This window comes from Salvia hispanica, chromosome 4 (genome assembly GCF_029641045.1).
Source record: "Salvia hispanica isolate PSC_SH4W2 chromosome 4, Shi_PSC_v1, whole genome shotgun sequence".
Taxonomy (NCBI): domain Eukaryota; kingdom Viridiplantae; phylum Streptophyta; class Magnoliopsida; order Lamiales; family Lamiaceae; genus Salvia; species Salvia hispanica.
The window spans coordinates 18,607,691-18,629,496 of record NC_142695.1 but is presented as its reverse complement, the minus strand read 5'-3'; the positions used below and the strand labels follow the sequence as shown (position 1 = coordinate 18,629,496).

The 21,806-nt window shown below is 34.9% G+C and overlaps 2 pseudogenes across 1 annotated transcript; both read right to left on the bottom strand.

The window, feature by feature from the left end:
* Positions 1-11,050: 11,050 nt before the first annotated feature.
* LOC148927407 (putative late blight resistance protein homolog R1A-10) lies at positions 11,051-13,521 on the bottom strand (annotated as a pseudogene).
* Positions 13,522-15,843: 2,322 nt separating this feature from the next.
* On the bottom strand, positions 15,844-17,899 carry LOC125197010 (2-oxoglutarate-dependent dioxygenase 19-like; annotated as a pseudogene). Its single transcript, XR_016128670.1, has 5 exons — positions 17,634-17,899; positions 17,304-17,552; positions 16,806-17,011; positions 16,509-16,630; positions 15,844-16,280 (listed from the first exon to the last, which is right to left on the bottom strand). The product of XR_016128670.1 is annotated as a 2-oxoglutarate-dependent dioxygenase 19-like (transcript).
* Between the last annotated feature and the right edge of the window lie 3,907 nt (positions 17,900-21,806).

The following is a 21,806-nucleotide window of genomic DNA, read 5'->3' as shown; positions in this document are numbered from 1 at the left end:
AATTCATAGCACACATTCTACTAATTATAATCGCTTAAAATATAATTATAAATTTTGTATATTATTTTAGAGTCCATAACTCCTGAACTGAATACGTATACATATCTAAATCAAAATTCCAAATTTTTGTATTAATATCCATTCAAATAACTGCGTACTGATTAGGAATTGGGCTCAGGTATGGATCAGTTTCTTGTAGTATAAATTATCTCATACTGACTCTGTAAGGAATTAAGAAAATGTAAGGGAAAGTGACTAAAAGTTTAGTAGAACATGAATTCTTACTTGTATATAGTTTTAATTTTATAATATGAGTAAAATAAAATATTAAATTAGGAAGTTTTATTATTTTAATATGTGATACTAGGAATGCGATCAAATGAAAACTTTAAATATTGTATAAACTTAAAACTATGATTTGGACCATTGAAAAATATCAATAGATCACAAAAAAACATCAACAGGAAAATGTCAATAGAATTTCAACAGAAGTCAATGATTGATGTTGTGTTGATACTGAGTTGACACTGAAATCTTGAAACTTTACACAGTGTTGATATTGCATTGAAACTGTATTAAAGTTATGTTGAGAAATTTTGAGTTTGTACAATATATAAATTTGCATTTATCACTGCCCTGTGATACTATACGTAAAACAAGTCCCATTGTGAAATTAATAAGAAACCCATGACGCCCTTTTCATTTATAATTATGTTTCATAGCTTTAATCTAAAATACTGGTTTCAGTATTGAGATGGATAAAGTACATATAGAGTATAAAGTGACTGTATATTAAGTTATAAACATGTTGGCCGCGGTCAATCTAATAGGTTGAAAAGTTTTTAATTAAAAAATACTATTTCTTTCGTCCCATAAAAATATGTGCACTTTTCATTTTTATCTATCCTATAAAAATATGTGCATTCCAATTTTAGAAAGTTATATCAATTTAATAATATAGGTCATACTATCCACTGACACTATTTTAACTATTATCTCCTCTCCTCTCTTACTTTCCATACCATTTTCATCATCTCTCTTACTTTATCAATTTTTCCTTAATTCTCGTGCTGTCCCAAATGCACATATTTTTTTGGGATGGAGAGATTAAGTTTTAGTGTTTTTCTCGTACTTTTGGATTTCATATGCCACAATTTAGTCAGTTCCACATTACCAACTATCAAGTTGCACCAATTGATGCATTCTTCCGTCATCCAACGGTTTACCATCGTAAAAGTCAATTAAAACAAAATTGAGAATTATTCCATCCCATCAAAATTTTAATATGTTTATCGTTTTAGCAGTGATTCATGTAGGATATGATTTCTAATTTTCATAAATGATTGATTATAATTAATACCAAAATAATGATACAAACACAAACTTTAGTTCAAATTGATTGCTTTTATTTTGATTTGTCGATCTTTGTTTAATTATGTTGTAGTTGATCAAGATGAAAGACTCCTCTCCAACTATTATTGAGGAAACCATGAAAATATGAAGATTTTATGTGATTATACAACTAAGAAGAGAAAAATATCTAAAATTTAGAATCATATTAATGAGAAAATTTTGATTACGACAGATTGTTTTTGAAAGTTTTTGGCCGAAGAGCCCGATGGGTTAGGGTTATGGTTGAAAGTTTATGACTAAAAAATTTCATAATCCAAATAGCCCGACAACCGATTAAATTGGCCCAAACCCGATTAAATTGGCCCAAACCCAAACGGATTCGCTGTTGACATCCCTGTGTATAACTATTCATAGGGTTACTTTTAATAATCAATAATGGGTATGAAAATCTGTTAGCATGTAAATGAAGATAGGGGAGTGATCAATTGCTAACTCATCATTAATTGCTAACTATAACTAATTTAAGGCCACATAATTTTAAAAAACGTGTGGTCTACAATTTGCCACGTGTAATTTTCGTTTTTATTAATTAAATCGAAAAAAATTTAAAAAAATACGCCAAATTAGGGTTTTGGATGAAAATGTCAATATAGTGTTTCGAAAATATCAACACAATGCTTTGAGAATGTCAACACAAATTTAGGATTGACATTGTATATGCTTTATATTGACATATTATCTTAGCTGTATTGACATTAGCCTGTGTACGAAAAATACGAAAATTCTAGATTTTTTTTTTCAAATTTTGACGTCGGAACATATGCATGTAGTATATCGTTGGAATCCTTATAAAATTATCTTTAATTTGATATATGTTATATGAATTTAAAGTTTTGGGATTTCTTTTAAAAGTTAGTTATAACTAACTTGACATTAATACCCCTATTGATTTTTATTGGAATTAATCCTATAGCTTTATTGACGTTTTTCGTTGATCGTATTAACATTTTGTGGTTAATGATCTAGGCCTTTAATTTGAATATCTAATGGCTATTATTGAGTTGTAGTTAACAATTAAGCATTGAGTTAGCAATATAACACTCCCCGATGAAGATATCTACCCACACAGTCGACGATCAAACACACACAAATACAATCGATCGTATCTCAATTCAAATTCCTATCCTTTAAATTCGATTCTGAAAAGGAGGCTCTTTTAATCTTTTAAATTAATAGCGATTTCATCCAAAAATATATTCTTGAAAAAGAGAAAAAAAAGGAATGAAAAATGAAACGAGAAATAAGAACATGATATTTCTGCACACATGCACCAAAAACAGTTGCATAAATAATTTTGAATTTGGAATCGAGTTAGGCTAAAGAACAAAGCCTATTGCAGAATAATTATTGGAACAAGTCCCCATGCCAAATCTAAAAATCTAGCATGACCCTTTTCTTTAATACTCAGTCCGTTCGCCGTTAAGAGTCACAATTCTTGGCGTCACGAGTTCTAAGAAAAGTTATGAAAAGTGAATTATAAAAAAGTTAGTGGAATAAAAATTTCACCGGTGTATATTAATTTTAAATGAAATTTGAGTGAAATAAGTTAGTGGAAGGTGAGACCACATTACTATTTATGGTAAAAGTGAACCTGGACTTCTATTCGCGGACGGATTAAAATGGAAAAATGAGACTCCTATTCGCGGATAGAGGAGGTAGATAAAATGTTGCATAGCTCTAATAAAAATAGAATGTTTATATCCGTGAACTTTGAAAATATTATTTGGGGTCTGTCAACTATGACTTCATATTAATTGAAATAATTTTTTATTATTTTCAAATTTTTGCGGATGAAAATACTCTTAATGTCTTGAAGGGCATATATTTTTGTACTACTAAACTTATCACATACTCGTACTATATTTTATAAATATCTTTACTATATATTTTTGACAAATTTTCTAAATATAATTTGATATTCAATGAGACTCCAAAAAGACACACTTATTGTTGGACGGAAGAAATAATCTGTATCTGATAAACATAATATTTCCATCGGTACTAAACTAAATATCTCATACTTTAGTTAATGAGAATTTTAAGAATTTATTTAATGTTAAGTTAAAAATGGGAGAAAAAATTAATGGTGTATGAGCCTAATTTTATAACAATTTTTTTACTACACACGAACATGAGTTAATAATAGAATGCGAGTCTTTATATTAAAAATATAAAATTAAAATACGACATTTATTAGAGTCCATCCAATTAAAGAAATATGAAAAAATTTATTGGCAATTAGTTTGGTAAATGACTAAGGCCAGCCGATATGGGTGAGCCAAATTGCCTCAGTCTCGTTGCCGACATGAGATGAGGGAGGGACCCCGTTGCACGGGATTCATCTTGACGAGTGGCTCAGTGCCACCCCACGTGGCATCCTTTAATTAAAATAACCTCAACTGCCAATTTATTATACTACTGGTATCACACTTGTGCTACGCATTAATATATTTTTAAAATATTAAATTTTAATTTTAAATTAATTAAATAAAATTAGAATTAATAACAATGAAGAACCCATATATAAAATAACTCGTTTGTCATTTTTAAAGCCGTCTGTCTCACTTAAAACTACAATAAAATAAGCAATAAAATCAATTTGCGATGCACAAAAATCAATAATCAATACGTATAGCTACTTTTACCTAACAATTTGTATAGTTTTCACCTTGCTCGTGTTTTCATCGTTGCCCAAAAGCAGAAAGAGCCGGCTAATGGAAAATGAGAAGACTACAGTAGATGAGAGAGATATCCATAGGAGAAGGATGAAAGTATTCAATGTAGTTTTTTTTTTTTTTCGTCAACATTACATGAAAAGTAAATACTTATAGGAAGATTTCATGTGCTCCACTACTCCACTAAACCAACTACATAGCAGTTACGTATAATTACTACCATAATTTATGATTTATGATTGTGAAGGGTTTATTTCGTTTTATTTTATTATAGTAATATTTATAATTGTAGTTTTGTAAATATCTCAAAAACTCCTCTTTTATATGTTTATAGATTGCATTTACATCACTCAGCATAAAATGATTATTCAAAACCTCCCAAAACTCCATTTTATATTGTATAGATTACATCCTTTTAAGATATTTTCGTCCCTTGGACAAAAATAAAATAAAATATTTGGGCCCGTATTTTAATACTCCCTCTGTCGTCTAAATATTGTCCTACTTTGATCCGGCACAAATTTTAAGAAATGTAATGTAAAGTAAGTTTAAAAAGTTAGTAGAATATGAGTCCTACTTTTATACTCCTCCGTCCCGGCTAAAATGACACATTCCTTGGTTAGCTAAGGATTTTAGGAGTTATTGGTTAATGTGTTTAATTGGAGAGAGAAAATGTGAGTGTAAGTATTAAAAACAGAGAGAGAAAGAGAGATGAATATTGTAATAGGAGTGGAAAAAGTGGTTGAGTGTATTAATTGGAGAGAAAAAGTTTTCAAAAAATGAAATGTGTCGTCTTAGTTAGGACAAAGTAAAAAGGAAAACACGTCATCTTAAGTGGGACGGAGGGAATATATTAGTTTTATAATAAAATGTAAGTATGAATGAGTTAGTAGAATATGAGGTCCACTATAAGAAAGTAGTAAAAAGTGAAATGAGACAAAATTTGTGTGACGAACGGAAATGAAAAATGGGACACACTTTCAGGGACGGAGGGAGTAAATATTTTGAGACGATCATTTATTTAGGATGGACCAAACCAAAATATTTAAAAATTTATAAGAATTAAAAATTGATTTAAAAAACATCCGTTTAAGCAAATTTTTCTATATGAGTATTACTTAAAAAATCAATACTATTCAAAAATAAGAAAATAATTGAATTTTGTATCTTTTGTTGTAATTTTGTTCAATTTAATTGGAATATTCGGATTACAATATTTTGATTTCTCTTAGAATTAGCCGATTATCAAATCAGGTTAAACCTAACTGAATACCCGACTTGGTGAAGTCTAGCATAGCCCGAATCTCATATTTTAACATTAAATTATTATAGTCTTGCTAAAACTCCTCCGTATTCAAAAAATAGAAACATTTGAAATGACATGATTTTTAATGCACAATTGATAAAGTAAGTGAGAAAAATTAGTAAAGTAAGAGAGATGAAAAGAAAAATGAATAAGGTAAGAGAGAGGAAGAAAAAGTAGTGAAAGTAGAGTTAGTGAATTGTGGAGTCCATGTTCTAAAATAGAAAGATTCTAAAGTTTCTATTTTTAAGGGTCAGTCTTAGTCTATAATAGAAATAGTTGCTATATTTAAAAAACGGAGAGAGTAGGTGATAAAGTTAATGGATTAAAATGAAAATAGAGATTATTTGTTAATGGATTAAAATGAAAATAGAGATTATTTTTTGTAAAGAGAGGGGAGGGGAGAGCACCACAAAATGAAAAAAAATGAACCCTATTTTGAGGTCTCTAAGTTAATGCCAGTCTTTATTCTGTCTTAGTAGGAGTGATTGTCATAATCGTATACTTCCTCCGTCCATAAAAAATAGAGCATATTTGACATTTTTGGTTATCCACGAAAAATAGAGCACATTTAAAAAATGAAAATTTTCAACAACTTCTCTCTTACTTTTTTCCTTTCTCTGTTGCTAATAAGATGGATCCCACATTCCACTAACACTACTTATCTCTTACTTTTGTCCTTTCTCTCTTACTTTACCAATTTCACATTAAAACCCGTGTCATTCACAATGAGTCCTATTTACTTTACCAATTCCACATTAAACCCGTGCCATTCACAATGTGTCCTATTTTTCGTGCACGGATGGAGTATGTCATTTTGGAGAAATTTCAGAATATGGGCTCGAGACATATAAATTTTTCAGAATAAGAGTTTTTTAATTTTTTATATATATTCTCTTAATTTTTCTTATTATTCCCACCTGGTAATTATAAATTGACCAAACTACCTTTTGATCTAACTTCTCAAAAATTTCAATATGTTAGGAGACCAATATTCTGAAAAGTCAGCAAATTTAATTCTTAATCTATTCTGAAAAGTAAAACCTTTATTCTGAAAAATTCGCCTATAAATATTAACATGAATTACATCCCTATTTTTCAGAATATAGGCTCACCTATTTACCATTTGAATATTTACATCCCTATTCAATCCATATCTTGAGATAGTCATGCTTGACCTAATGTTTGTAAAGTTCTGATCTATGATAGGAGTTGTGGATTTATTGGACTCCTTGCTATGGACTTCTATTATTTATTGGTTGGACTGCCATGTACTGAGCCCATATGATTAATTGCTGGCCCAAACTACCCTGGTAATTACAAATTGACCAAACTACCCTTTAATCTAACTTCTCAAAAATTTCAATATGTTAGGAGACCAATATTCTGAAAAGTCAACAAATTTAATCCTTAATCTATTCTGAAAAGTAAAAACCTTTATTCTGAAAAATTCGCCTATAAATATTAACATGAATTACATCCCTATTTTTCAGAATATAGGCTCACCTATTTACCATTTGAATATTTACATCCCTATTCAATCCATATCTTGAGATATTCCTGCTTGATCTAATGTTTGTAAAGTTCTGATCTATGATAGGAGTTGTGGATTTATTGGACTCCTTGCTATGGACTTCTATTATTTATTGGTTGGACTGCCATGTACTGAGCCCATATGATTAATTGCTGGCCCAAATTAAGTCAGGCCCGTTTCCTTGTGAGGGCTGCTGGATGTGCGCCACCTGGCAACTCCACGCGGATCAAGCTCCACAGCCGTCGGATGTGAGGTGTGTTTGTTAAGTGAGAGAAGGCCTTTTGGCTTCTCTCATTCGACATCTCTCTCTCTCTCTCTTGCTCTCAGAAACCGTCGTCTCTCTCTCTTCTCTCTAAGATTCCGGTGTATCCAGCCGGAGTTCTCCTTCGAGCTTTCTGTTCCACCGATGATTCTCAGTTCCTAAGAGTTCTACCAGTGTAGATTGAGTGTTAGGCAACTTCTTCGGTTTCCTTCTCTATCTAGGGTTTGGTCTGTTGTCTGTGACCAATCCCGAAGTGCTTGGAGTGTTTTGAGGGTTCTTGTGTTCGTGGTAGCGTTCTGAGTTGTGTGGGCTTGTCCGCGTGTGAGAAGGCCGTGGTGATCGTTGACCGGTGAGATCTAGGGTTCCAATGATCTCTGGTTTGAGTTCGTTCAATGGTGCTCTCCTTTGTGACTTGCTGTGAGGATTGGGGAGGTCTGAGGCCTAGTGCAGTCACTGCCGTGACCTGAGCCACTCGTGGCCCGATTATCTGACTTAGTCTCTTTTGTTCTTTGATCCTTCGGGATCATCTTTCTTGTGTGACTAATCTTTCTACTAAGTGTGCAGGTGATAAATCAGATGGAGCTAAGTGTTGAGTCTGGTTGAAGACTTACCTAGAGCTAGGGTTTCTGATTGTATCTTCTTGTATCATACTTAGTGTGTAATCGTGATACCACTGTTGTATTGGCTTGTACCTTTGAGATTAGCCATCTCAGAACCAATCAATAAAAGAGGTCCCGGTAATTAGTGAATCCTAAGTGATCTGATCCCTACAGTGGTATTAGAGCCACGAGGGAGTTACTTAGGCACGCTGGGTCGCAAATTAAAAGGAGGTGGGCTCTTCAGAGTAAAGCTCAAGCCTCCGGCATAGGCTCTCAGGTATAATCGGGTTCTCCTTAACGATAGGGTTCCTGCTCTGGTAAATTGGCTGAACCTCTCATTTACTGCTTTCTTAGAACCCTAGGCTTGGGCTTTTGATGCTGGTAGTAACCGCTGGCTGTGGTCTAGGTTCTGTGCTCTTGTTTTCTTACATGTTCTTGGTGCTTACTGCTTTATTTCTTTTCCGCTGCTTGCTTGCTCTTCTTTTCTTACTCAGGGTGTGTATCTCTGAGCTCAGTTCTGTGTCTTGAGTGAATTACCTATCCACCATGTGCCTTAACTTCCTTGAGTGACCCCCTGCGCCCTATACATTGGGTGATTGTGAAATGGGAAATCCTCTTGCCGGGGTACACGTGACGTGACAGATAGGGAGGAGCTCCCCTGGACTTGATAATAGTGTGTCTGGGATCACCTTGAGTTGTTCTTCCTGTGCGTGTGTGCTTGTTACAAGAGTAAAGGCTAATGAACAATAATATAAACTAGTTTGAAGCTCTAAGATTTAAAGAACAGAAACTGACACTATTGAAATTTTAATCAAAAAGAAGAAATTTCAGAAAATAATCCTCACAAAAGGATGCCAATTCTCCGCATAGGCCTACAGCTACCGCCACCCTATTTCTGATATCTCCAAAAAATATCAGCTGACTCTTACTGACCCGCCTTATAGGCGGCTGGACAAATTTGCGATAATTCAAATAACAATATCAATCTGCCATTCTCAACTTCAAATACTGGTGTCTTGCTAATAGTCATCTTTTTAAGTTCTTGCTGTCTGAATTTATATCTTTATTAACATAGATTGTGCGCAAGATTATAAAGCTAGGCGATCAAGGAAAAGAAATCTCCGTGGTCAGGTAGCGTCATCAATTATGCATGCAGACAATATTGTGTACATCTGGAAATACTAAGACAACAATTGGCATATCAAGTGAAGCCAATCTCCACTTAGAGCATCCAAAATGGCAATAGGCCAGCCCTAGGGTAGCCACAAACTCCTCCTGCCACTTCATCAGCAAAAAAATTCCTCCTGCCACATCATCAGGACAAGCAACTGGACAAGCAATAGGCTAGCCATAGGCTAGCCACATCATCAGCACTATTAAAAAAAACAACTAAATTTACGGAATTAAACACAAAATACGGAATTAAATTTACGACACATATATGGGAAAATTCATTAATTTCATTAAAAAAAAGTACATTAATTATAAAAAAGTTACATAATAAAAAAAATACATAAAACAAAAAAAACTATCGTCGTGCAGTCCTCCGCGCCCACAACTCTTCAATTAAATCCTTTTGGAGTTGAATATGAGCATCCACTTGGCGTATGTCGGCATGTGCCTGGAGGCGGCCGATTTCATCGTGAGGTACCCCCCTTCGTACGTTGGGGATGGCCACGTCGTGGCTTGGACCGGCTTCATCGTCATTGGCCCAAATAGTCAGTTGTACACCTTCATCTTCGACGATCATGTTGTGCATGATAATACAGGCGTACATTATAGAAGCAATGCAGTCGACATGCCACAAACACGTTGGACCCCTATTTGCCGCCCATCGGGACTGGAGCACACCAAATGCGCGCTCCACGTCCTTGCGCGACGACTCTTGCCATTCCGTAAAGTAGGCCTTCCTGTCCTCATTTGCGCATCTAATCGTCTTCACAAAGATGGGCCACCTAGGGTATATCCCATCCGCCAAGTAGTAGCCCATATTACGTCGGTTGTCGTTGGCGACAAAACTGATGGTCGGACCGACGCCCTGACACTGCTCGTTGAAAAGGGGCGACGAGTTGAGGTCGTTGTTCGACCCGGCTACCCCAAAATACGCGTGCCAAATCCACAGCCGATAATCAGCTACGACCTTGAGGATCATCTTGAGATTCTTTCCCTTGTAGCCGGTGGTGTAGAACCCTTCCAGGAAGCGGGACAGTTCTTTCATTCCCAATGCACACAATCTATGCTGGCTAACATCCCCGGGAACCCATGATTCTCCCCATGCCTGCATCAGATCCTGACAGTCTATTGGGGTAGGGCTTCTAAGTTACTGGTCCTTGAATATTTCAACGACGGCCTCACATAAATGCTTCAGACACTTCAGGGTAGTCGTCTCACCAATGTGGAGGTACTCGTCCCACATTTCTGCCGCGCCTCCGTAGGCCAACTGCCTGATTGCCGCAGTGCACTTTTGAATAGGGGTGTGGCCGGGTCTGCCAGCCGCATCGTGCCTGAAGCGAAAGCACTTATATCGACGCTCCAAAGCGTCAACGATACGCATAAACAACTCCCTGTGCATCCAAAAACGCCGCCTGAATAGGTTGGCGTTAAACCGCGGCTCCGGAGCGAAGTAGTCGTCATATAGCCGCTGATGTGCAGCTACGTGATCCGAGCAATCACTGCTCGGCGGTGGACAAGGGGTCTAGGTCGAGGTACCGCCGGCTGCATAGCCCTTCGTAGCAGCCGGTCTATCTCACTGGACGTATAGGCCTCCAATGCTTCGTCCATTTGCCGTTCGTACTCCTCATCACTACTACCACTACTACCACCCGCGTTACTCATTTCGCATTGTTGCTCTTGTACAAAAATTAAGAGAGAGAGAAAACTCATTAAGAAAAGTGGTGCGAATGAAAATGACGTGAAAATCGTGTATATATAGTGTTTCGAAAATTTAATTAAAAAAAAATGAAGCTGGCCGATCACTCGCCGATCGCCAGCCTACAATGGCGGAAAGTGGATCGGTGAGCGCATCGGCCAGCGCTCGCCGAAATTCTCACCGAAATGGCGCTCGCCAATTGAATGGTTTGACGAGCGGACCGGCCAGCGCCTAGAATTGGCTAGCCGGTCGCTCGCCGACCATTGTGGATGCTCTTATGGGTTCACCTATTTACGACAAGGAAAAAAAAAGCCCACAAGAAAATCCCTTGAAGAACTACAATCATGTTCATATCTTAAAAAAATAATACAAAAGCATTAGAAGTCGTTAGATAACTACCGCCTTGGTTCATCATCGGAACGCCAGACATCACAAACATAAAGAGGATCAAATCCCAAACTTTCCCGATCATCTCGAATCCATTTGGCTGAGCGCAGTAAAGACTGGTTATCTCTATCAATATCCCAAGTAGATATATTTGAGTGTTAGAATTTTTCGGATATCACTGGGAACCTCGTTGAGATACCAACAGCGACGAAGCACTAGGGAGTTGAGTCGGAAGTGAGTAGCTTCCGTTATCCAATGCTCCAGATTGGACTCCTGGATCAGCAAATAGGTAAGCTGACTGAATCCTCCCTCACTTGTTTCCCATGTCTTACCAATGCAAGCCAGCTTTCTTAGTTTAAGCACTTGAAGATTAGGCAATAAACCAACACTTTTCATGTCATCCCATCCAAGTCTCACATTACTCAAACTCAACTTCTTCAATGTTGGAGGAAAAACACAACTCATTATCTTTTGCTGTTCCACGAAAGACCAATCCATTTCTATCTTGAGAATTTCAAGTTTCTGCAGATATATTAGATTGTGGAGCTCATAATCACTCCACCTCTTGGCATACAAAAGAGCCAACTTTTTCAAGTTTGGGATCATTTTGAGGTTCTCTCTTAGACATACAAAATCTACTACTGTAGAAAGTGTTTGTAGATCTTCAAGAGCTCCTTTTGGAGCGGGTAACTCAAAACAAAATAAGAGGAGATGTCTTAGCTGTGGCATCCTCCAAATCTCCTCTGCGAAACTTCCTATGATCATAAAGCCACTTTCCCTTGGATAAATGATCAAGGTTTGAAGATTCACAAGGCTTGAAATGGCTTCCGAAATACTGAACCCATAGTGGAAAGCAAGGTATCTGAGATGAACTAGCTCAAACACTTCCTCATGCAAGTCATAGTGGTAAACATATGACAAATCCAGTATTCTCAGCAGTCTAACGTTTCCTATCGACAAGCTAAAATCTCTTTGACTCTTGGACGTGCATAACATTATAGTTCGAATAGTAGAGCCATTTACACCTTCAAGGAAATCACCTTCAACACGGGCACTTACATGGCGGTGGTTGCACGAATTCAGTTCCAAGGGCAAACAGTCTATACGAAGAATGGAACTATCAACATGGCCTTGCTTTAGGAAAAAATCCCGAATGTCATAATCCATTCTGACACTCTTGATTCGGCCATTGGACTTCCTTTCTATTACCGACACTAGATTTCTTCGGACAAGTTCCTCCACATAATCTTCTCCCGCCTCTTCAAAACTTTTACATTCACTTTCATAAAGAAACCCCTCAGCCACCCACAGTTTGATGAGTGTGGAGACATGTAAACCAACACCATACTCGTTAAACATAAGCAGATATAAGAAACACGACCTCAAATGATGAGGCAAGTATGTGTAACCAAGGGATAGTATACTAGATTTTCTGTTATCAAAGTCAGAAGAAGCAGCAAACTTGATGTTATCTGAAATATCTTCCCACGCAACTTCAGTCTGGTCGGCAACAACGAGTATTACAGATATCACCCCAATACAATCTGGAACCCATCTGCAGCTTCTGGCAATCATCTTTCCTGCAAATACCAAGTGACTAGGACAAGGATCCCCTTTGAATATCTCTTCTAGAAGCAATTTCCAAGCACGATCCTCATACATAAAACCCACCCTAATAAAATTGTGGGTGAATTCAACGTACGCAATAGTTTTCGTGGTTACGATTATTCGACTTCCATTGTTTTTGTTGGGCAAGATATCAAATATTAGTCTATCAAAATCAAAAAACTCGGAAGCCGTTTGATCATCAAGCACAATAAGATACCTCATCCCCCTCAGATTTTCAAATAAAGCCTGAATCAGTTTATTCTCGCTATTTGAAGAACTCTTGACTTTCATGGAACGCAGAAGGTCTCGAATCACTGCAGGCAGATGATATTTGCCGGATACTGTGGCCCAAGCACGGATGTAATTCTCCACAACTGGTGGATCACTGTAGGCAGTTCTGGCTAGGAACGTATTCCACAAGCCTTCCACTTCATATATTGCCACAAGTCTTAGCTTCGATGGCCCTTGAGAAATTACTTCGATTAATTCGTCGTTGGGATCATCCATGGTCTTAATGCCCTTGACTTCTCCAATGATCGACTGGATTTCCTCTGTGCTCATCAAAACCGTAAGGGAGATGATATTTCCCCTGTTCAGGCTTAGATCTGTACGATCCAACAGTCGGTTCCAGCAAGGAATCCGCCAATGGAATGTGGCCTCACTTGATAATCCTTTCAGCCATGGCTGTGGCCTCACTGATGATTTCTTCCCATCGGTTCATTTCGTGTTGAAAGTCGTCGAAAAACCGTTGCAGGAAAACAATGTGTGTATGAAGGGATGTAATTGCATCTTTGAGTTGAGGGGAAATGGAATGTTGATGATAACTGAGGACGAGATTTATGGTGTGTGAAAGTGAAGCAACAGCAGCATACGTGATAAGTCATATTCTAAGCCTTAGTTACTGGTCAGTATGTCGTGAATTGCATGTATTATCTGCAAAACTGTTGCTTAAGTGTGCAGGATTAAAAGATCCAAGTCAGTAGGAGACGGTTAGAACGTCGCAGGTGAAAAGAGCGCAAGATGGGTGCAATATTAACCAGGATGCATGCCAGAGAAAAGGCTCGAGATGGGGAAGAAGGATAGCTGGGATGATCAATAACAAGGGCAAGAAAGTCAATTTGCAAAGGAAGTCTACTGTAAAAGCAAGGGCAAGCCTCCCTATAAAAGAAGCCAGTTGGAGAGAGAGGAGAGAGATGAGAGTTCGAAAACCCAACCACCACACTTAGTTAAAATTCTCTCTAGAAGATCAGTTCCTTCAGCATTGTCCAGTTCTTCTCGTTCCTCGCCACAACTATGGTCACCTAAAGTACAGAAGTCCACTGAAGATTCATCATCCTATCGTTCCAGCCAGTTCGTCGTCGTAGTATAGCAGTTTCATCGCCCGGAGTGGCATAAACAATCTTTAATCGCTTTCCTAGTTTAAATTTTACTTGCTTTCTTCGTTGGATCTGTTGCAAACATTATTCCTTGTTGCCTTTTGAAGTATTTCGTAAAGATCCGAACGTTTAAGTTATGAAGTTTCTATTTCTCATGTCTCTTTGGTTTGAATTTGCTTCATTCTGCCTAGGAAAGCTAGATCTAGTTATCACTTTTAATTTTTAAATGTTTACGCATGTTTCCTGTTGAGTAGGCTGAATCTGGGATTGTTGATCTAAGGTTGTAGTTAAGTTCCAGTTTAAATTGTTGTGCATGAGTTTCTTGTTCTACGTTGTTATTACCACCTTGCATGTTAGTCAGTAGAAGTAATCTGCAGTCTCAACCGTTCATCTTAAGTTAGAGCATTTTAATTAATGGATCTTGAGTTTGAAATCATAAATCTAAGTTTATCCATGGAGTTTGTGTTCATATGATTTCTGTTAATACTTGTTGAAGAAGAAAACATCACAATCTACTTTTGCTTGGATCACTTTTGCTTTTTTGACTACTTTTTTCTTTTGTCTTTTACTTTTCAGTTGTACCTTCCAAACCTGTCAGAAAGTCACCCAGCCACCAGATATACCCTGTTGTATATATTTCCCAAATTAGTAACTGTCTTCTTTTCACATGTTTCTAAGATACCTTGTCCCCTACTTTCACGAACACAACCACATGTCTGTTACTTTCAGGCCTACTAGTCAGTAGGGTACCACCTTTACTTTCTGCCTAGATAAAGTCTCAACCCAAAAGCGTGGTAGCTAACCAAAACCACCCAGGAGTATCACCACAGTTATCCGAACGTGTCCATCCTTGTGGGATTCGACCCTTACCTCCACTATACTAACCAGTAGAAGTGGGTTGAAGAATTTATTTGATATGTCAGGTTTCGGTTGTCGTGCCAACGACTCAGCTAGTTTGGGATTTTCATCCTGATCAGTTGGACACACTCTCTTAATTTAACACAACACCCGTAAACCCACTTTCATCCTGATCAGTTGGACGCAGTCTCTCAATTAAACGTGGACGGAGCGAAGTACTTTATCTAATTAAATGTCCCATTTTATCTGACTTTATATTTAAAAAAATTTAAAGAAAATGAGTAAAAGAGGGTGAAATGTAAGTCTAATTCTTATATACTTCCTTCGTCCTATAAAAATATGTTTATTAGAAATGACATGAGAATTAATTTATAATTGGTAAAGCAAGAGAGAGGAGCATGGTAGTTAATTTTTTTTTTATATAGTGGGGTCCAAATTATTATTAGTTGTAATGGTGAGCATAGTGGTATAAGTTAAAAATAAATTGATGTGCAACTATGAATAATGAGTTGGGGACAACTTTTCATAAATGGAAATGCTCATATTTTTATGGGACAGACGGGGACAATTAAATGGAAATGCTCATATTTTTATGGGACGAACGATATAGAAGCACAAATATTTATATGGGACGAAGGAAGTATCAAAGTTATAATAAATGTAGAAATAATTAGCAGTTGTTTTCAATTAAAATTAAACGTTGAATTTCGATATAATATTATATCATTAAGGAATTGAATTTAACTTTTCGTTTCCAATTAGTAATAGAATTTTTTTTTAGGCTTTATTGTTAGTTTGAATGATAGATAGAGAATAATTTAATAAATGAAATTTAGTAACTCGAGTTTGCATATGGGTTGTTATTTGCTTCTCTCATATGATTGAATACCAATTGGTGCCGATCGCTATTGAGAAAGACCGAAAATATGCGTGATTGCAGAGATACAGTGACAACCGAATGAAAACATCCGTCGATATATAAATTTTATCTTTATTACTATCCGGGAAAGAACTGACAAAGAAAACCCGAACATTCACTCCATTACGTAAATTAAAACAAATAAAACAAGGGAAAGCACTAGGTTAAAAATAATCTTATTAGCGGATGACAGTGGGTGGAGACGCTGAAGGCGGCTCACTAGATGCCTTGGACTATGAGTTGTTGCTCGAACAAGGATTTACCACCAAGACGGCTTTGAGCGATGCTTGTCTCCAAATATTGTTTATACTCCATAGAATGGTATAATGCTGAGCCATCCTTTTCGACCAGTGGCGCAGCCGGCCCAACTATGGCGTCCCATGCCGAGGCATTCAATACCACGAGTGAAATTCTCTCTCTGTCCTTATTCACCACAGCTCTATGCTTTAGAGACTTAAACCTTCCATTCGTAAATATCTGTCCAATTTTACACACAAATTATCAATATGAATTAATATTTATATAAAGAGAGAGTCATGTTAGATCTTAAACCCTTCCCTCTCCCTCTTCTTCTCTTGAAAATAATTAAAAAGGTATCATTTTTATAAATGTAATCGAACAAAACATGCACTACATTCTATGAGTTATTATTGGATGTTCCCTTTTTATTTAATTTTAATAGAAATAATAGTGATAATGAATTACCTCAAAGTGGTCAGCAACATTAACCAAAATAGAATTGGGAGGAGATTGAACGTTGATCCACTTGCCATCATGCTCAATTTGTAGACCCTCAACTCCATTATTTATCAGAAATGTCAGCAAACCTGATTTTGAGTAGTATAGTTTGGTTTAACAAATAAGAGAGAAATAAACCAAAGAAAGAAAAGTGGAAGAAGAAGAAGAAGAAGAAGAAGAAGAAGAAGAAGAAGAAGAAGAAGAAGAAGAAGAAGAAGAAGAAGAAGAAGAAGAAGAAGAAGAAGAAGAAGAAGAAGAAGAAACCTGGATCGGTATGCGGCGGGAGGCCAACGGCCTGATCAGGTTGAGGGCATGCAGGATAGCAATTTCCGACAAACATTTGTGCCATTGAATCCATCTTCAAAACTTGATGCACATAATGTTCATCCAATTTCAGATATTCAGTTGCGGCTTCCATTATCTTCATATACAATTCTCGGATTTTTTTACTGTGATCCATCACAACTTTCCTACCATTCATCACAATATATAAAGATATGTTTAGTAGTAATTGCTATAAAATTCTTCTAATTCCAAATTCTTTATTTGATCAATGTATGGCATTGTTTTTTAATTTAATACCTTTTAAATTTTTATAGTTTGTGTGTTTTGTGTGTATAGTGTACGTAGGTAATGTTGCTGTGTGTAGTGTGCAGTGTTTGATTACTACCAAATACTCCAACTTTATGGTATTATTGTTAATTTCATTGTACCACATTCCATACCACATTCCATATATAGAGAAGTAGAAGAAGATGTAACCTCAGGTGTTGAGGGTGGTGAGGGCAGTGGAAGTCGGGATGGACACGCAGCCTTAGATACTCTCTCCAAAATGTGATGCTTTGGTTTGAAGTATTTGCAAATTGCAAGTGTCAAATTGCCACATTGAATTGAATCTAACACTAATTTCGATTCGTACTGCTTCTTCTCCGAATCTGGCAAATCGAAGAACTCTCTCGCAGCTGCAATCGCGTCCTTCATCAAGCCCTCTGGTATCCCATGATTCACAAGCTGCAATTTAATTATAATCATTATTAATCACATAATTAGAGGAATTTATTTCGCAAAAATATAGTACTAGTATGTTCTTACGATGAAGAAGCCCCAATCTCGACATGCTTCCGCGAAATTTTGGATGGCTTTGGAGCGTTGATGAGGATCATCGGATATAAGGGCAGAGAAATCAACAATTGCGATTGAATCACATGGCAAAGCTGTGTAGTCATTAGCATAGATGAATTTAGAAGGCACGGCTTCTAGAGCTTTTAGGCTTTCATGAATTGAAGCTGATGCCATTTTCTTTTTTCCTTTCTCTTTTTGGTTGTTTTTGGGGTGTGAGGATTGTTATTGGTTGTCCTATACTAGTATATATAGTAGATTTATGGAAGACTAGTTTTCCATTGCCACTCATATAAGTTTACATGGGCACAATGAGTATTCGATTGTTCAAGATTAATTGTGCTTATTAATTAGAGATTGTTCAAGAAAAGATTCATTAGTCGAGACTAATACTATATGGTATTATTTCAACTTTCAAGATTGAGTATTAGCTATTCCAAACAATATTCGCACGATTCAATTTTGTCTATTGCTTTCTCTGCTCCTCTGTATCTGAGACGTTTTTATTAGGCACGAAGATTAAGGAAATAATATTTAGTTAGTTAAGTGGAATAAGAATAAAATAGGAGATATAGAAATTTGAAAATAAAATAAAATAAATAATTAAAGAGAGAGTAAGGTGGGAAAAATAATAAAGTAAGACAAATTAAATGTGCTGCTTTTGCAAAAAAAAGAAGAAATAATTCAATTATAACAAAACAACCTTAAAAAAAGATACTACTCCCTCCATTTCCTAAAAATAGAATTTTTTTCATTTTCTGTCCGTTACCTAAAAATAAAAACTTTCTATTTTAAAAAATAAACCGCACAATCCAATAACACTAATTCCACTGTCAAAACTCAACTATAGTAAAACAATTAAGTACATTATACGGAACACCGTCATATTAGACGGTAGGAGTACATAAGATCACCGAGAAGGCCGAAGGGTGTTAGATAAATGAGCCACTATAATTTAGTTGTCATAATAAATGCTATAGTTGACCTGGAGCTTGTTCACTCTTGTGAAAACAAACTGTGATGCTCCCTCCGTCCCAAGATAGGTGAAATATTTCTTTTGAATACGAAATTTAAGAAATTGATATTTAAAGAGTTAAAATTGAGAGAGTAAAGTATGTGAGAATGAAAAGTAAAGAAGTAAAGAGAGAATAAAGTAAACGTAGAATAAAGTAAGATATATATTTTTTGCTAAAAAGAGAAATGACTCACTTGTGGTGGAACATTCCAAAAAGGAATATGACTCGCTTAATTATCTTGAGACGAAGGGAGTTTTATACTTACGCAAAAGTGAAAGAACGGTGAACTTTTAAGGAAACATATGAATTTAAAATTAACTCATCAAATGAATATAGAAAATTGTGATGAATGTCATTTAAAGAAAGAGCAAGAAGATATCATATCGATTATCGCCATATGGGTAAAACATCTTCAATGCATGTTTAATATTTCAATTAAATATATTTCCGCTGACGATATCAATAACATATTTCTATTTTATCAAATTCTCTTTAAAACTTTGTATCATTTTCAAATTTTGTGATCTGTGGGGTGTCTTTATTACCACTATCATAGGATGATGATACTATACTTATCTCATTAAAATATGAGTTTATGTTATTAAACCTGAAAATAGATGCATTTGATAAGTTTGTATATTCACAAGTCCTATTGTCAAGATTGAAGTCTACGCAAATAAATTCAGCCACGACTTTGGATTTACAAATAAATTCAGTCCTATTCACAAGTCCTATTGTCCAACTAAAGTTGGACAATAAATGTAGAAGAAATAAATTTTTCATTAATGTAGTTAGCTAAAATTCAAACTAATACGTTTGAACAATTGAATAACTCAACAACTATATATAGACTGTTGCAACCGACTCTAAATGGACAGAAATCAAACTCATAAAACAACTGTATATAATTGCAAAAATTAATTAAAATAATCGTATTGAAAAACGAATCAAAATTTAATAGAACAAAAATCATTGTTCCATGTCAGTCAGTAAATGGCAATATTGTACAAGTGTAATTAACGAATTAAACGATTTAATCCAACTTAATTTAAATTTTAGGAGCAACATGTATATTACATAATACTACATACTAAATATCTTGATTCTAATTATAAATGCCAAGTCTAAATTTATAACAAATGTCACGTCCCATGCGATGCACGATCCAATTAGTTTTCTATATGATTATTTTGAAACTGTGAGTTCACATTTATGAAATAAAAAACTATATAATTATATGAAGTTCTAAATTTAAAAAATACAATAACAATTTATTTTAAACACTTTTTTACCGCTAGTACAAAAAGGTCAACCACAAAACACTCGAATACATTTTATTGTTTAATGAAAGAAAACAAAAAATTATTGACATATGCAATGGGGCATGATTGACACGTGCAAAACCAAGTTAAAATATCATAAATTACATGTTTCAACTTATTTAATAAATTTATTATTACAGAAAATTCTATACTTAGATACATAAATTTAGTGGCGGATGCAGGAATTTTATACTGGGGGTCCAAATTATATTAACGATAGTTGCATATTTTTTAGTGTCGACGATTATAGAAACAACCCGAGATATTTCGAAGCTACAGGAGAGATGAATAGTTTGAGATGCATTTTTCTCCTCTTATGTGCTGTATGTGTTGCTTCATATTTATTAGTTACATTTTCTCTTCTCCGGTACCTTTTATATTCTCCCGTCCATAAAAAATAGTCTCATTTGTTGATGAAAGTAAGAGAGAGGAGAGAAAAAGTAGATAAAGTAGAAGATGGAAAGTAAAAAAGTAAGAGAGAAAAGGTGAAAAAGTGGGCAAAACATGAAAAAAAGTTTCTATTTTTAAATTGAGATTATTTTTCGTAGATGGATGAAGTATTTTTATTTGATTTCTATTATGCTTTTACTTTTTTATTCCAGCCCTTTAGATGTCAAGGTGAAAAAATTGCTCACAATTAAAAAGATAGAAAAAATTGCTCACAATAAAAAAAAACACCTCACTTGTAGTGGAACGGGAGTAGCAATCAACTAAAGACTCATATTAAAAATTCAACAAAATTCAACAATAAATGCCAGCAAGGGAATTTAAACATGTGATCAAGTGGTTACAAGACCAAATCACCAACCAACTGAGCTAACTAATAACTTGAAAAATGTTGTCTAATTATAAATAATATACTTAGTAAATAGCAAAATGGGTGAGGGTTCCAAGGAACCCCCATACCCCCACATAGGTCCGTCCAACATAAATTTTATGTTTAATATAAATATTGTATAGTGTATTTTTGATTTTTTATATTTCACAACAAATTTGATTAAATTAGTGAATTCAATTATAACAATGGTGGGACATTTAAACTCAAAATATGATTTTTATATATGCTGAATTTTAGTATTTTCACATTAAAAAAAAACTCTTTTTAAGTATTTTAAAAATTTATTCAAATCAAAGGAAGATTCTGCCCTGTTAATATTTTTGAGAAAAATTAAAGTGTAGGGAAAAAAATTGAAGCTTTATTTCATTACAATTGTAGTAAATCTATTTGGAGATTTTGTTTATAAGACCAATTATTACTACTATTGTTCTAAATAGACAAAAATAATCAATAAATACCTTTATTTTGGCCCTTTTAATAATCATTAACCACGATTATGGGATAAAATTATGAATATATGTCATCAAAATAATTCATAAATATATATTAAAAGATACCTAAAGATCAACATCATCATCAACAACAAATATAATATGATAACATGCTAACCAAAAATATAAAATTGCATAGAGTGATGGACGAATACCGATAGCAAAAAAATAATGAACAATCAAGAAACCAATTAGTAAATGAACAAATCAAGAAACCAATTATTATTACTATTGGGTCTAAACACTAAAAAATAATTAATAGGAAATACCTTTATTTGGCCTTTCCATAACCATTATCAACGAATCTTTGATGAGACCTCGAATATATATCATCAAAATAATCTATAAAATATTAAAAAAAGATACCAAAAATTCAAAAATCATCAGCAGCAATACATATAATGGTATAATAACATAATAATCAAAATATAAAAATGCATAAAATGATACGCGAATTAAGAAAAGCAAAAAGGTAGTAC